Raw genomic sequence first — 16723 nt, 5'->3', positions numbered from 1 at the left:
GGAGAATCAATTACTTCCAATTGCCCTCTTTCATGCAAGGGAAAATAATGATGCTCCTTCCCAAGGGTATCAATGGATATGCCATCATAAATAATGCTCGAGAGAAAGGGAAGACCAATCTCAACATCCTCCTCCTTGTCAGTGTCATAAATAGGATTACAGTCAAATTGAGGACCAATGATTTCCCATTTCTCCTTTTCAATGTGGAAGTAATCTCCAATGTCAACTTCCAAGGGGCTAATGGGATCTCCTTCCCCAAGGTTCTCAAAAAGAGAGTCACCAGGAGTAATATTCCTGAGAAAGGTAAGGTTAGCCTCAATTTCACTATTAGAAATACTGAGAATGGGAGCGAATCAATATTTTTTTATCAATTAACACTTTTTAATTTTTTTTTAGAGCATTAGTTAATCTTCAGTAATTATTATTGTTCTTCTTCAAATAATCATAAACAATTATCCACAGTAGACGACACCATACAACAATGTAGAAAGATAAAACAATGGCCACAAATATTTTTAGGTGGAAAACCCCCTCCAGTTCAAAAACCACCAAATGCCTCTTAGTAATTGTCTTCTCCTCCTCTTTAAAAAAAGTAATTACATCAAGATTTCTGCTACCACTGAGGGATGCATCAACCCCCTAATTTACAGCCTACAACCTATAGGACGCTACTAAACACTAATACCCTGTTGCAACCGGAAGGGCACCCCAACACCCTGTAAGTCAAGCCACAACCTGATAAGTGCCCCAACACTCTGTTTACTAGCTGTTGTCAGAAAATATACTTCTTCGCCTTGTAGTTTATCAACCCCAATTGAAAGGACGCCCCAATGCCATGTGCAGGCTACGACCTGCCCTAGCACCACCTTGCCACCTTGAAGAGCCAACGGACCACGTTTCGCAATTTTCAGACTAGATCCCCTTGTGCTCTGAATGAATATAGTAAAGTTGTAAAGAAGATGTTTTATATCTGTCAAATCCTGGTAGCCATTTACCACTACAAAATGTTGCACATCTAACTCACTGTTCAATGACACATCACTATCACTGTTCAACTGCACATCATTGTCACTGCACACATATATCTCTTGCACATCTAATCACTGCTCAACATCAAGAGCTCACAACATTGGCTACCATTGCATGTCACCATTCCACACCGCTCATAATGCTGCAACTATCTGGCACTACTATCAAATGATGACACAAACCAAGGTGCCCCAGGTCATCCCTATGACCTACGACCAATTCTCTCAAGCTTTGCCCTCAGAGAGCTACCAACATATGTGTAAACATTGTTGCTCAGCTGATCAAATCTTGCTATCCATCTTTACATCAATATGTTGTATAACTGAATGATAATGCCTTCAAGACCTGCTGCCCTTCAAGGTTACAATTGTGTCATTGTATACAAATCCCTAGGTCATTATTGTCATATATCTATGTACCTCAATATATAGGTCAAGTCAAAGTCAAGGCGTCAACTCACTATCAATGTCATATCTAATAGTAATGTATCACTATCATATAGTGTCATAGTCAAGTAAAGTCAAAGTCAAGACATTTGTCAACAGTCATGTTACAAGTCAAGTTTGTCATATGCTTGGTTGTTGCATTCAAGTCATTGTATACTCTAGTTGTTACATCAATGCTTACTAACATAAGGCCATGTTCATGTACCAATGTCCACTCAAGTCTAACTAACTGTAACACATACATAAGTCACTGTTATCTTAAGTTATATTGTTCAAAACTTGTCAAGTCGAGTTAGGTCAATGGATCATGTCAATACGCTGTCACACATAAATATTGTCATGATAATGTCATACATAAGAGCTACCGTCACATGTGCATATCTACACTCAAGGAGCTACTTTACTTCACTGTTGCACTGTCTTACAAAGTCACAATTTCAAGTCAATTTTCATTACAACTAACAATTGTCAACTCACTGTCAAGCATTTATCAGTCTATGAGTCAAATTTAACATACCATGTTAAGGTATCAGGTCAAATGTTAAGCATTTGTATGTTAGGTCCATTAGTTATGTCTAGGTATTAACTCAATTCACCCTGCTTATTTTTGTCAACAAGCATAGCTATTAAAAAAGTCATATAGTATATGAATGTTGTTGCTTCAACATTATCACAGTGAACGTTATGTCACTGCCACAATCAGTTTCATTCATCACTATCATGTCAAGTCAAATTAAGATGTTACATCAATATCAATGTGTTCATCACATATAGTCACTACATGTTAATGTCCTATCATATACACCTGATGTCTTTCACTGATGGTTATGCTTCTTCACTATTGTCAAACTATTGCATAAGCATATCCTAGATCATTAAGTCCAGCTCTGCTTTGTTATGCGATTGTAGGTGTCACTGTAAGGCATCAAGTTTATAAGTCAAGGTAAGCATTGCAATCACATCACAAGTGACTAACATAAAGGAGAATATAGTCACATAATTTGTTAACTATGCTGATCAGAACCCTTGCATCTTAGAGTTTGGCCTAGCCGCAGGAATCGGACAGTGCCTGAAATAATTAAATCGCTTTGGTTGAAGCCCTTGAAGGCAGCGTTATATAATGCAAAAAGGACAAGCCTTAACATAACTAGCCTTCGCTAGTTCAAAATAGAACCATTGTCACAATAAGCCTGCAACCTAGCCCTAGTTGAGGGTTGAGGGTTTCACACAAACAGACCTTTGGTTTTCTTCCCACAAGGTGCATTTCCAACCTATCATCTAGACCAAGCCACATTTTTTTTTAAGGCAATAAAAACAAAGACTGTCCAGCAAATCAACCGAATCTTACACTTTGCTAGTTCTTGAAAGTGTTCCCTAACCACAGGGTTGAAACTCTGCAGCAAAGATTTAATGGGAGGATGGAGGGTTGTAATGCCTTATCCAATACCAATTATAAACAAAAGTGAACTTACCTCGAAGGTCGAATAGATGAGATAAAGATGGAGTGAAGTTCCTGCCCTAGCCACAGAGAAATCGAACCTTAAACTGCCACATAAATCTTTTATTTTGGCTGAAATTTTCAGAGAAAGAAATGTTATATCGTTGAAAAATTAATGTGTTTTAGGAGGCTTTAATGTTGATTTTTATATGATTTTGGAGGGATAAGTAAGGGATTCTTATTAGGTGAACGTCGAAGATGTTTAGAAGTTTAAAAATATTTTCTTTAGTTTTATTAATGTTATTTAACTTAATACAAAACTTTCAGTTATTTCTAAGGAAATCCCTCTTGCCCTTTTTAATGAAGAAATATAGATTTTTAGAGATGGATGACCCCTCTCATAATTGTGAGGCCTATCCATAATATGATTAACCCTTACTAACCATTAAAATTTGCCTAGAAATATTTTCAATTCTACTAAAAATTTGAAATCAATGATTGGCTTAGTGCATATGGTTCTACCTAGGTTGCGAAGTAAATGATTGGTTTATTGCCTTTGGTTCTTGAAGTTATTCAACTTATACACAACAAGATTGCGGTAAGAATCACTTTCATATATTGGCAACCATAGGAGAATAAATGATATGGTGTCATGTCACTACCCCTTGGGGTTTTAACCCAAAAACTAGGTTCTCCCACTTCAAACTCAATTTTCTCTCAAACCAGGACTTATGTGGCATACCACATATCAATAGAAACATCTCTTTGAAAAGAATCTAATGACCTATATCTCCAACCCAAAATAAATAGTTTGGCCCTTCAAAAAGCCTTGACAAAGTCGGGGCACATCCTCAGTCTAGGGAACCCAAACCCTTGAACTTGGGTTTTTAACCATCCAACATTGGAGCTGCCAACTTTATGTAATCTAACAATTACTAGGAAGCGTTCATTAACCATTTGACATCAATTACTGGTGTTTTTAGTCAAATTCAAACCTAGTCAACTCCATGGGTTGACATCAATGACAAGGCCATCCAACACTTTACTTTCCATAGAATCATCCTCCCAACACATGTGTTCTCAAAATCATCTTTTTCATCATGTGGACCTAGGGAGGACTCATCCTCCTACTCACCACTTAGATTCTGAAGGTCCTCTCCAACCTCTTCATCTTGACTAATGATACCTTCCCTTTGGAGGGCTACCTCAAGGCTTTCACAAGTAGCTTCATTAGATTGGAATTTTGGCCCCTTATACTTTAGAAATTGTGTTGATCAACTCCGTAAAAGATGAAATGCTTTTAGGTTCACATGAATCAAGTCAACCTCAGTGCTTATATTCAATAGAGGCAATAAATAACTCAATGAAGTTGTCTAGATGAACCACATTTACCTCGGAAGCATGCTTGATGAGTTTTGTTGTGTGGTCAATTGTTGTAAATGGATCACCCTCAAATTGTGGTATATTTCGCATGAACCTCAAATCCAGGCCATTCGGGTATTCTGGGACCCTTGTGATATCCAAAACAACACTATTACTTCAATATTCCTTAATCAACCCAATAGAGATTTCCAATTTATATTTCCAGTAGCAATCACATTAACCATTAATCACATTGACAGTAAAAGTAGATAGAACATGAAACAAAATGCAAAATACAAGCCAAGACAAGAGGACACGAGATTTGGTAGATGCTAGGGAAAAAGCCCAATTTGGGGAAGACCCTTTGATCAATTCCTCTTATTATTATATCAAAATTTCAACACACAGAGAGAGAATACAAAAGTCAAATTGACTTGCCCAATTCAAACTCAAAACAACCTTGTCACTTTCTACAGTCAACTACAGTCAAACTTCAACCCTAACCAAAAGGTCAGCGTTGGTCAAATCAACAACAAATCGTCCTCAAAACAACTCGGTCTTCCCTAGTCAAACTTGACGTGATCAAGAGGTCAAAGTCATCCTAAAAAATGACAAAATCAACGTCAAACTCGGTCAAACTGTTGTCTTGAAATCTGTGGTCAACCTGCAATTTGGTTTGTGGTCAAAGTGCTCTGAAAACCTCGGTTTCTATACCAAAAGCTACGGCCTGCTAAGACAGAAATATCCCCATAATATTGAATTCAAATGATGCCCACAAGGTGTTTGTCAATGATGGTCAAACTGCAGTGAACTCTGTAATTTCGGTCGTGTAATTCAGCTTCTAAAATTCGTCCTTCTTGATCCACACGTGTGAGAGAGAAGAATGGCCAATGTAGTATGAACCAATGAGAGAAGGAAAGAGAATGTGTGAGTGATGATGATGCCAAATGAGGTGTGAGGTCACTTGTATTTATAAAATTCACTGTGGGTGAAGAGACACGTCCATTGGGTTTCTTGAGCCTACATGATGATGTGGCCAACCTAAACAATTTGCACGCGTGGGCATAAATTCAAAGTCTCACTTCCGCTTGTCCAAATGAGATGATCCTTATATCAATTTTGTCCTCTTGAAAAGAGGAATTTAATGCAATCAACATCTCCATCAAATGAACTGCCCTAAGGTGGAATTTGGCCCTAGTTGCCAATTTTAATGGAACCATTCGTAAATATTTTTGATAGCAATTGATCTATAATGATATCATGGGAGTTTCTGGGGTGAACTAAAATTTCCTTAGAAAATGCTTGCTTCACCCTACAAGCATTGATATTGAGGTTCAATGAACTAGGGCTACATTCTTCCAAAAGAATCACCAAAATGATATGTGAATAATGTTGTATGAGGAACATTACATATGTCTCGTATCTGTAGCAATGATTCCAAAAATGTTACTGCTCAAACTAGCAGGGGTCCTAAGAGGGGATCTTTTAGAGAAACTACTAGGCCAAGTGATAATAATGGAGTGATAGCCCACTATCACCTCAGCTAAAGCTCTCTGCTCTTTACGAACTTTCACAGATGGGAGGAGTCCAAGTATGAGAGGAATCACTAGGAACTATAGATCAATGATGGGATTAAAGGTGATTCCTAAAGCCTATTCACAAGAGAGGCTCAAATAATGGGCTTTCTTGCTATGAAAGCAAGATAGATGGCTCTCTTAGAAGGACCATGAGGATGCTTAGACCTAGGTTTGGAGAATATCCCTTAACAGGAGGTATCCTAGACCTAAGATTCTTAAAGGAGAAATGGCTTCTATATAATCCTTGTGGAATGAAAGTCACAAAATTGTGGGACCACAATGAACCCAAGTGGACCTAAATTAAGTCAAGGTGTGGGGTTGATCATCAATAGATGGGCTTGACCAGGTTTGGGAATAGAATAGGATCAAAGGAATAATTATCTCTTGGAGTTTAAATATAATGATCCAGATGAAGAAACTAACCCAAGATAACCTAGGGAGAAGAACAGTTTTGAAGCTAGGGGTTGCAATATCTCGGGATTCCATTGAGCTCAAAATTGGAGGATCCCTTGAGAATACCCCAGCGTAGTTCTAGACCAAATTTCAAGGGTTTTTGATGGATATAAATGATTTTGTGTGATGCCCTAGGAGGCCTTCTAGGGTTAGGCCTAGAATTGTGAGAAGGGAAGAAAAGAAGGGTTATTTTGATCACCAAAGGAAATCGAGGACCAATGGCTTATCTGTTTGGGCTAATGGATTCAAGTTACAATTAGATTGAGAATTTTCATATGTTAAGGAGCCCTAATTGACCTTTGCTAGCTAGTTAACCTATTAGGGCACCTCTAGGAACATTCACCCTCCCTCTCAATCACAAAACATGAAATATATCAATTTTCAAGGCTTTAAGAACAATTTCACATTACTTATGGCCCATACAAGAACATGATACAAAAATATCATGCATTAGACAAGTAAGAAAACAAAATAGCATTAAATCTTACTTACAAGAGAGAGAGAGAGAGAGAGAGAGAGAGAGAGAGAGAGAGTATATCCATTCATCAATTTCGCATAAATAGAAGCTTCAAAAACATTAGCAAAAATCCAAACATCATAGTGCATCAAGAAACTTCAAATTTCGTCCAAGAGAACAAGTGCAAAAATCTCAAGAGATACCAATCCAATCCAAGTGATGATGAGAGAAACAAATCATACTCTTATTTATTTATACAATCCAATAGGGGATTCGAATGGCCTAATTTGCCTAATTTAGCCCCAAATAATAAATAATGTACAATAATGATATGCCTTGGTGACAAGCCCACTAAGATATCTTCAAAATAGAAAGATAAGCCTCTCAAGAGGACAAAATAGTAAACATGATGAGTTCTTGGGAAATTGAGAAGGCCTAGTGGAGTCCAAAGTGTGTCGAGTTGAGAGTATAGGCTCCAAACACAGTGATCAAGGGGTTGGACCCTTGATATCCAAGCAAGTCACATGTGGTGTCCGTAAGTGGGTGTGGGGGCACAATGACATCCTCATGGGTCCCCAAGTGAATTGACAATGCTTGTAAACCATTTGTAAGGGCTAAAATGATGACATAAACCCTCCCTTTGTCTCCCATGGTGTGTAATGTCCCTTCCTAATTGTTTTCCCAAGGTGAGAAGAAACCATTTTTGGCAATTTTGTTATTTTTGGCTTAATTCAATTTTGATGGAAGAACTTAGGAGAAAGGGGGTCGATGTGCCTTTTAGTGGATTGTGGGGGCCACTCACCCACTCAAAATACGCACCCCTTGGAGGCATCTCGATTTTCCTAAGTGGGGGATCAAAATATTTGATGGGACCCACATGGGGCCCAAGGGAGAGAGAATAAATAGAAGGAAGAGAGCATAATTTGGGGTCTTTTGATGATTTGAAAATTTCATTGTTGCTTTGGCTGTTTAGCTAAGCTACAAGTGTTGTTTAGCATAGGAGCTTCCCAAGGAGTGAAGCTCATCCCTCTCTTCGATGGACTTCAAGTGTCATCCTAGGAGGGATTTCTTTCCCATTGGAGACAAAGAGAAGATCACCTAGCAGTGGAGTATGCTGCCTTGGCCAGCAAGGACACAATTTGGGAGCAACTGGGGATGCAGTGGGAGAGACTGTGTGTTTGGTGGAGCAGGGGAGTCAGGGAATTCAATTGGGAACGTTACTGGAGGTATTCACATCAATTTTCCATGTAGGAGAGGAGAGATTACAACAGGAAGGCCAGTCAAATACCTAGGTCGAGCTGCTGGTCAAAGGGCCTGTGTCATCCTCACTCAGGACTGCGCAGTCACCAGTGGGGGTCACTGGAAGGAGGCTTAATAGGAGGATTGGGGAGCTGGGTTGTGGGAAAATTGTCAAGAGTCCGATTTGGGGAGGTTTCCTGACTTTTTGGCAGCAAGTTATAAAATTTCCAGTTACAGGCAGCGAGTTACAGTATTGGAGGGCCAATCCCCAAGGGGTCGAATTTGGAGGGTCAAAATCAGAGCAAGCCCTTTCTGAGTTTTTGTGGGTTTTTGACAAGGATCACAACCCTAAATTCACATAATTTTCTTGGCCATTTTGGGGGGACAAATCACAGGGCCAAGTCATCTAGCAATGTAGAAAAACTAGGCCAATCCCCAAGGGGTCGACTTTGGCAGGTCAAAACCAAGGGGTTTTTTTGGAGTTTTCTTGGTTTTTTAAGAGGAACACATCCCCAAAGTTGCAGAAATTTTTGGGTTGTTTTGAGGGGGTAAATCAGATCTTGAAGTCAATCAGTAGTGCAGTTTTGAGGGGACAACACATTTTTCAGGGAGCAGCAAATTCACAGCAGTTGGGCACTTTGTATAGATCACTTGAGGCTTGTAGCTTACCTTGTGCAAGCCAAGGTGCACCTCATACAACTTTTATTGTACTCCAGTTTATTTATTAATGAAAAATGAGCCGATTTGGGTGTCGATGAGAAATTTTTGTTTATATGTTCCTTACTGAAATCAAATTTTGTTGTGAATGTTATTACTTGCCTTTGTTATCACTGCAAATATTCTAGTAGGAATATTACAGTGGTATCAAAGCAAGGTCGATGTGCGAGTTGAGAACCACATGTTGGGAGATGAGGTGATCTTTTGCATGGGTGGAATATCGCTCATTACTGAGCCTACACTTAGGGATCTAATCATGGGGGATACATGTGCCACATTTTCCACAAGGCATGTTAGGATCCTGCATGTGCAGAGGACACCATGTATGATTGAGGCAACTTTCTAGTGGTTGTTCGAGCTCCAAATTCTAGACATTATATTGGCACATTATTGAGAGGGTGGATGGTAGACTTAGTGGTGATGGTTGGCAGGAGAAGGATGGATCCACATACACTAAGTCGATTGTGAGTATCAGAAACCCATCTATTTGCTGCATTCAAGGAATAGCTATTTGGCACATGTGGTTTTCAACGGTCATCGGTACTATGCAGTGGCAGGCACAATGAAGTTTAGCATGCATCAGATTAGTTCATGATATATGGAGCATATATAATGATCGCATGCGGGGACTAGAAATGAGGCACAAATGGATTCCAATAGCTATTAGAGCTATGTCACAGCAGGTCTAGCTATGGGATTCGGGGATTCAGTTGGTTGATAGATCACTTTGTCCCATGACGAGTAGAGTCATGGCAGAGAGAGATCTAGTTCAGTCCTAGGATGCCATATGGGAGAGTGAACAAATATTGAAGCACCCAGTTTTGTAGTTGCTTGGGGACAAGAAACATCCGAGAGGGGAGGACTGTAATGTCCCTTTCTAATTGTTTTCCCAAGGTGAGGAGAAACCATTTTTGGCAATTTTTTTACTTTTGGCTTAATGCAATTTTGATGGAAGAACTTAGGAGAAAGGGGGTCGATGTGCCTTTTAGTGGATTGTGGGGGGCACTTACCCACCCAAAATACGCAACCCTTGGAAGCAACGTGATTTTCCTAACTGGGGGATCGAAATATTTGATGGGACACATGTGGGGCCAAGGGGAGCAAGAATAAATTGAAGGAAGTGAGCAGAATTTGGGGTCTTTTGATGATTTGAGAATTTCATTGTTGCTTTGGTTGTTTAGTTAAGCTACAAGTGTTGTTCAGCACAAAATCTTCCCAAGGAGTGAAGCTCATCCCTCTCTTCAGTGGACTTTGAGTGCCACCATAGGAGGGATTTCTTTCCCATTGGAGACAGAGAGAAGATCACCCAACAATGGAGTACACTACCTTGGCCAGCAAGGATGCAGTTTGGGAGCAGCTGGGGACGCAGTGGGAGAGACTGTGTGTTTGGTGGAGCAGGGGAGTCAAGGAATTCAGTTGGGAAGGTTGCTGGAGGTATTCACATCGATTTTCCACGTAGGAGAGGAGAGATTACAACATCAAGGCTAGTCAAATACCCATGTTGAGCTGCTGGTCAAAGGGCCTGTGTCATCCTCACCCAAGACTACACAATCACTAGTGGGGGTCCCTTGGAAGGAGGCTTAATAGGAGGATTGGGGAGCTGGGTTGTGGGGAAATTGTTGAGAGTTTGATTTGGGGAGGTTTCTTGACTTTGTGGTAGAAAGTTACAATAGTTCCAGTTACAAGCAGTGAGTTACAGTATTGGAGGAGGGCCAATCCCCAAGGGGTCGAATTTGGAGGGTCAAAACCAGAGCAAACCCTTTCTGGGTTTTTGACAAGGATCACAGCCCTAAATTTATAGAAGTTTCTGGGCAGTTTTGAGTGGCCAAATCAAGGGTCCAAGTCAACTAGTAGTGTAGAAAAACTAGGTCAATCCCTAAGGGGTCGAATTTGGCAGGTCAAAACCAATGAAAACCCTTTCAGGGTCTTTTTGGGTTTTTTGAGAGGAGCACATCCCCAAAGTTGTAGATTTTTTTGGGTTGTTTTGAGGGGATAAATTAGACCTTGAAGTCATCCAACAATATAGTTTTGAGGGGACAACACAGTTTTCTGGGAGCATCAAATTCACAGCAGTTGGGCACTTTGTATTGATCACTTAAGACTTGTAGCTTGCCTTGTGCAAGCCCAGGTGCACCGCATCCAAATTTTATTGTACTCAAGTTTATTTATTAATGAAAAATGAACTGATTTGGGTGTTGATGAGAAATTTGTGTTTATATGTTCCTTACTGAAATAACATTTTGTTGTGAATTTATTCCTTGCCTTTGTTATCACTGCAAATCTTCCATTAGGAATATTACATGGTGAGAGACATCCTCATTTGGGCCCTGGAACGTCTACCAAGTGTATCGTACAACTGTGAATCCCACTAGGTGTGGTGATCTAGGTGCATCATCCTCATCCAAAATGTGGAACACGAGCAATCAATGAATAGTGATAGGGATCCTTGAAGTGCTCTCTATTATGGTGGATGCCCATGGCTCTTAATGCTCACCCTACAAGTGCCAATGTGACCCTATGGAGGGCTTGGACCCCGTATAGGGAGACCAACTCCAAATGGAGACCCACCTACAATCTTGTATTGATCTAATGTGTCCCCTTGCCTTCCCTGTACAACAAATCATTAGAGTAATTGAGTAAAAGAGCTTACAAACCATGGAAAATAAGTGGGTACTTCATTGTGGCATGCCCGTCCATAGTGCGCTTTGGCATGTAAAGTTGTCTCCAAGCTCAATAAAAGGGTTAACCATGGACTCTATTAGGTGGTTCCTGTTGATTTAGGGTAGCATCGGTTGTGCTCTACCCATGAAAATTGGTGGAGAGGCTAAATCACATGAGATATCCATAACGCACAAATCGTTTTGGAAAAATCCATCCAAATGAAGAGCTATTAAAATAATTAATATTTTTAATAAGTTCCTAAGTCTAAACTTAGGAAGATAAAAATATTAATGGGTATTAATAAAGATAAGGATGACAAGCTTCCAAAAGATAAGGATCAAGTCTATTTTTATCTTAGCCATTGATTAGGGACTTAATCTCAGTAATCAACAAGAAAAGTATAAGAGGGGACTTGAGGGTCAGTTGAGATATACTGAGGGAGGCAAGTCAGTGCGATTCTAGAGCGAGGCTTGCTGAGAAATTCGAACTAGAAGACTAGATTGTAGCAAGAGGTAGCGAGTACGGAACAAAGAGGTAGGGACAATACCAGAAGATCAGTGCAGAGATCAGAGAGGTAGACGCAGAGGAAGTAGGACTACGCAGTCACTGGAGGACCTGTGTGGGTGACGCAAAGAGGCCCAGTGCTGATGTAGAGAGGTAGGAATTGGCGCAGAGGGTCTGGGAGCTGCGCAGAGGCCATCGAGTCTAATGCTAATTCAGGGGGAGGTGCTGGAGAATTTATCTTTGTTGGGTGAGCCAATTTGGCACCCAATTGTACTCAAGAAAAGCTGATTAATAAAATCCTCCTCTGCTGCACTGGTTTTCTTGGATTGGGTTTTTCAAGGGAAATTTGTCCTCAATTAACTGTGTTGATGTGCTTGATTTTTGTGCATGTATTTGTTTCTGTTATATGGTGTGATATTCGTAGTAGGGTTTATTTTAATATTTACTGAAGAGATTTCATAAATAACTTATTGAAGAATAAGTAGGAAAAATAAATTAGTTGCTGCAGTAATAGAATTTTTCACATGGTATCAGAGGAATGAATCAGAGACATGAAGGGAAAATCAATTAAGGGTTGAGATCATGATGGAGAGGCATCAACATCAGGAGACTCATGTAGATTTTCAAAAAGTTGCAGAAGGGATGGAAATCTCGATTTCTCTATGTTGGCTTCCAGATTGGAAGAAGTTGCTTGTGTAACAAGCTCGACATCATCTGAGGTATGGTATATAGACAGTGGAGCCTCTTGGCATATGACAGGAATCCAAGAATGTTTCTCTGAGTATTAGGAGGAAAGGAAGAATTTTTAGATCACCATGGGGAATAAGGCAAAGTGTACTCCAGTAGGAAAGGGGACCATAGTATTTCAAACAGAAATGGGAGAGCAGTTCTGGGCCACCAATGTGCTGTATGTGCCAGGATTGAGGATGAACTTACTTTCCTTATCACAAATTCAAAGCAAGGGCTATGATGTTTTCTTCATCAAGGAGAAAGTGTACATCAACACCCAAGCTGGAAAAAGAAAGTGCAAATCAGAATCAGGAGTAACAGGTTGTACAGGTTATAGCTAGAATCTCCAATGGCATTGATAGGAAGTCATGGGGACAAGGATCTAAATAAACTATGACATAGAAGAATGTGACATTTGCACCATGGGGCTCTTAGAATTCACAAGAAAACCGTAACTGGAGTTCCAAATCTTAGTACAAAAAGAGATGATGTATGCATAGGATGTGCTCTAGAAAAGTATGCCAAAGCAACATTTCCTAGAAGTAAAAACAGGGCCAAGAGTGTACTAGGATTCATACACTAAGATATCTGCGGACCAATGTCCACTAAAGCTCTTAGTGGTGCTGAATAATTCGTCACCTTCATCAATGACCACTCCAAGAAAACTTGGATTTATTTTCTGAAAACCAAGGACAAGGTTTTTTGTTGATTCAAAGAGTTCAAGGCTCTAGTGGAGAATCTGACTGGAAAGAAAATAAAAGTTTTGCGAACAGATAATGGTGGAGAATATGTCGACAAGAACTTCACAGACTTTTGTGCTAGGGAGGGCATCAGAAGAGAGTGGACAACTCCTATAATCTGGAGTAGAATGGAGTAGTAGAAAGGAAGATCAGACTATCGTGGAAGCAACCAGGGCCATGATGTATGATCAGGATATGCCAAAATCCCTGTCGGCAGAAGAATGCAACACGACAGTCTATGTTCAGAATAGAACTCCTCATCGGGCATTGGGCAAGATTACTCCAGAGAAAGTCTTCATAGGGAAGACACCTGAACTCAGTCATTTCAGGATATTTGGGAGCTTAGCATATTACCGCATACCTGAGGAAAAGAGGAAGAAGCTGGATCAAACTGCAGAGAAAGGATATCTAGTAGGATATAGAGAGAACGATAAGGCATACCGAATCTATCTTCTAGGGAGCAGGAAGGTAGTAGTTCGACGAGATGTGAAGTTCATGGAAGATAGGGCCTTTATAAAATCTCGAGAAATTCCTTCTGAAGAGAAGTCAAAAGATGAGCCATTGGTCAAACCACTTCAACTAGCAAAAACAAAGAATTCTCCTTTAAAACATGAAGAATCACAGGAAGAGGAGGAGCTGACAGATGCACCTGCTACCAGGGAATAACGAGTTGGGAACTTCGATAGATTCTGCGAGATGCAAAATATTTCATAGGAACACCAAGGAACAATAAGAGAGAGAGAAGACAGCCAGATAGATATCAGGCCTTAGTAACTCAGTATGGAAAGCCTTCCAGTTTTCAGGAAGTTGCTCAACATCAAGTTTGGATGGATGTGATGGTGGAGGAGTACAACTCTATAATGGTGAATGATGTCTGGGATGTAGTACCTAGGCCTCAGGACAAATTAGTGGTAGGTTAAAGATGGATCAACAAGATTAAATACACTGCAGACGACAGTGTGGAAAAGTATGAAGCTAGGTTTGTGGCTAAGGGGTATGCTCAAAAGGAAGGAATAGCCTATGAAGAGATCTTCACCCTAGTAGCCAGGTATACATCTACTAGAACTGTGATATCTCTTACAGCACAAATGGGATGGGAGATTCATCATATGGATGTCAAAACAGCATGCTTGAATAGGGTGATAGAAGAAGAAGTATACATTGAACAACCAGAAGGCTTTGAGACACATGAGAAGAAGTCTCATATATGCAGATTGAAGAAAGCCTTGTATGGGCTCAAACAGGCACCGATAGCATGTTATGGTCGAATTGATGGCTACTTGTAGGAGATGGGGTTGGTCAAGAGTTATGTATATCCCAATCTCTACTATCTAGTTATAGATAATGAGCCTCTAGTACTAGTATTATATGTGGATGATCTCTTCCTGACAGGATCATCCAGGCTCATCGAGGACTGTAAGAAGAATTTAGCCACAGAATTTGACATGAATGATTTGGGATAGATGCATTATTTCCTAGGGTTAGAAGTTTGGTAGCACAAGGATAAAATCTTCCTAGGACAAGGGAGATATACTATAGAGATACTGAAGAGATTTAGGATGTAGGATTTTCATAGTTTTTAAAACTGGCCTAGCTGACTGGTCAGCAGGGCCACTGGTTGGAACTGGCTGAAAAACCCGGTTAAGGAGGTGTTGTGGCGAGAATCTGGCCCTAACTAGTCCTAACCAACCAATTTAGGACGGAACTGGCTCGTTTGCTACAAACTGGCCGGTTCTGTCCTAAACCGACCAGTTACCTGCCATGCCCACTAAGGACCCACAGTGCAACTTTTCCAAGGTAGTTTAGGGGTTTTGGAGGGAAATTAAGGGTGATTTCCCTCCAAAAACACCCTCTCCAAGCCTTTAAGAGGCAATTGGTCTGTTTTTGAGCACATACACACAAAGAAGAGAAACTATTTGGAACAAAAATGGTTAAATGATCTTGTTTTTGTGCAATGCAACCTTCGACTAAGGAGGAACCAAATGATGAACAAAGCACCTGATCTAGATCCCATTATGTTGGACGATATTGATCCAACATCAGAATGGGTGGAGGAGACTGAAGATCCTATGTTTGAGGTTGATTTTGATATCGACATGGCTTTAGCGGGGGATGAAGTAGATTTCGTTGCGGCATCAGAACCATGATCAGTAGCGGAATCAAGAAAAGGCAAAGAAACAACGGAAGGCACTAATTGTGCAGGTCGACAAACTCGTGCTTCCATTAGGTCCACTTCTATTGTTATTGGTGGCATTGCTACTAAGGTTGCAGATCAGGCTGAGGCATCCTCAGACTCTGAACCAGATGATGTCTAGACTCTATGTAGCTCCTGATGATGATCCTGTGGCTAGTAGTGGTGATGAACTTGATGATTGATCATGTGTACACTGTAGACTTGTAGTAGGCCAATGGCCTCATAGCTTGCAACATTGTTTTTAGACTTTATAGGCCATTTAGAGCCACATTGCTTATGCATTTTGCTATTTTGTCGATGATATGTATTGCACTCGGTGCCATTTTGATATATTCACCTTTACATGGTATATAAATGAGCAAACTTTGCATATTTTGTCTCTATTGTCTTGGAATCATGGTTTTAAATCTTAAAAATAGTTTTGCTTCATTAAAAATTAATTATTTAATGTATTTTTCTAAAACCAATTCGTTTAGACGAAACCAGTCCTGGTTAGACCAGTTCCGGTCAGTAAACCAGTTCATTAGGTGGACCGGTCTGGTCACCGGTTCCATTTTTAAAAACATTGAGGACTGTAGGCCAATGGCTACTCCAATGATCACTAACTGGAAGAAAATTAATGCATTAGAAGACAAGGATGTTGATCCCACCTTATACAGGCAGCTCATAGGATCCCTAATGTATCTGGTCAATACCAGGCCAGACATTTGTTATGCTGTCAACACACTCAGTCAATTCATGGTGGAACCAAAGAGTGTGCATTGGGCAGCAGCCAAACATGTTCTCAGATATTTACAAGGAACAATCGATTATGGACTCTTGTACACCAGGAGTAAGGATATCATTGAGTGGATTTACTGATGCGGATTGGGCAGGAAGTTCAGTAGACCAGAAAAGTACCTCTGGGTACTGTTTTAACATTGGATTGGGAATGACCTCCTGGTGTGGTAGGAAACAGAAATACATAGCTCTGAGCTTAGCTGAAGTAGAATATATGGCAGCCAACACAACTTCATGTGAAGCCATATGGCCTAGGAAACTACTTGTGAACCTATTCAGAAGAAATATGGAAGCGACCAGGATCATGTATGATAATAAGAGTTGCATCAAGCTATCTAACAATCCAATATTTCATGATTGGTCAAAGCACATTGATATTCGGTGTCACTTTGTCAGA

General features: G+C 40.2%; 1 pseudogene; it reads right to left on the bottom strand.

Annotated features, from left to right (window-relative positions):
* Positions 1-671: 671 nt before the first annotated feature.
* The window catches only part of LOC149202453 (LRR receptor-like serine/threonine-protein kinase SIK1), a 95173-nt pseudogene continuing 79121 nt past the window's right edge, over positions 672-16723 (bottom strand).

This window comes from Pinus tabuliformis, chromosome 2_1 (assembly GCF_031772625.1).
Source record: "Pinus tabuliformis cultivar Carrire ecotype Pingquan chromosome 2_1, CPIR1, whole genome shotgun sequence".
Taxonomy (NCBI): Eukaryota; Viridiplantae; Streptophyta; class Pinopsida; order Pinales; family Pinaceae; genus Pinus; species Pinus tabuliformis.
Note: the sequence above shows the minus strand (reverse complement) of the source record. Positions and strands in the feature narration are given on the sequence as shown.